The following is a 631-nucleotide window of genomic DNA, read 5'->3' as shown; positions in this document are numbered from 1 at the left end:
CGAAGTAAAGGCAAAAGATTGTGTACATCTCGCTGGAAAATGCTGCCCAGGGCTCTGGAGACGGTGGCTGCCCGGGTTCCCTTCACTGTCCAGGTCCTGAAAGACTCTTGTTCATGAACTGTCTCTTCACAAAGCAAGTCCACCACTTGCTAGGTTTATCATTCTGAGGGTCGAAAACTATCTCACAAAGTCTCAGTCCAGTCTCTTGCCTTAGCTGTTGTAAACAGGCTCTCATCACTTCATCTTCCTGTTTGTTTGCAGGTTTGGCATAAATTGCGTTAAGTGGAAAACCAGGCTCTCCAGGAATGGGAAAATTAGTGATTCCCAATGTATACATTTCTTTCTTACCTTGGCTTTTGGAATTGCACTTTTGGAGTTTCTTCAGACATTCAGAAATGTAGAGAGTTATATATATTAAGGTCCTATCAGCTTCATTCTTAATTTCATAGTTTTGAAGAAGACATTGGCCTTGAAGTAATAGATGGCTTCATCCACAATATCTGTATCTTTTGTCTCTCTGGGTGCAGGTCCTTTGAATTGACTTCTGATAGGTAAGAGTGCCATGTTTCCGATGAGTTTGGTGTCAGGATCCATGAGAGAAGAGTGGTAAGCCGGCATCTTGGCAGCGCCC

The 631-nt window shown here is 43.4% G+C and overlaps 1 pseudogene across 1 annotated transcript; it reads right to left on the bottom strand.

Annotated features, from left to right (window-relative positions):
- Nucleotides 1-6: 6 nt before the first annotated feature.
- Nucleotides 7-625, bottom strand: LOC108524771 (actin-related protein 2/3 complex subunit 3 pseudogene; annotated as a pseudogene). Its single transcript, XR_001884120.1, has one exon. The product of XR_001884120.1 is annotated as an actin-related protein 2/3 complex subunit 3 pseudogene (transcript).
- Between the last annotated feature and the right edge of the window lie 6 nt (nucleotides 626-631).

The sequence above is a fragment of the Rhinopithecus bieti genome, unplaced genomic scaffold, assembly GCF_001698545.2.
Source record: "Rhinopithecus bieti isolate Rb0 unplaced genomic scaffold, ASM169854v2 repeat_23156, whole genome shotgun sequence".
NCBI classification, from domain to species: domain Eukaryota; kingdom Metazoa; phylum Chordata; class Mammalia; order Primates; family Cercopithecidae; genus Rhinopithecus; species Rhinopithecus bieti.
This window is presented reverse-complemented; position numbering and strand designations above follow the sequence as displayed.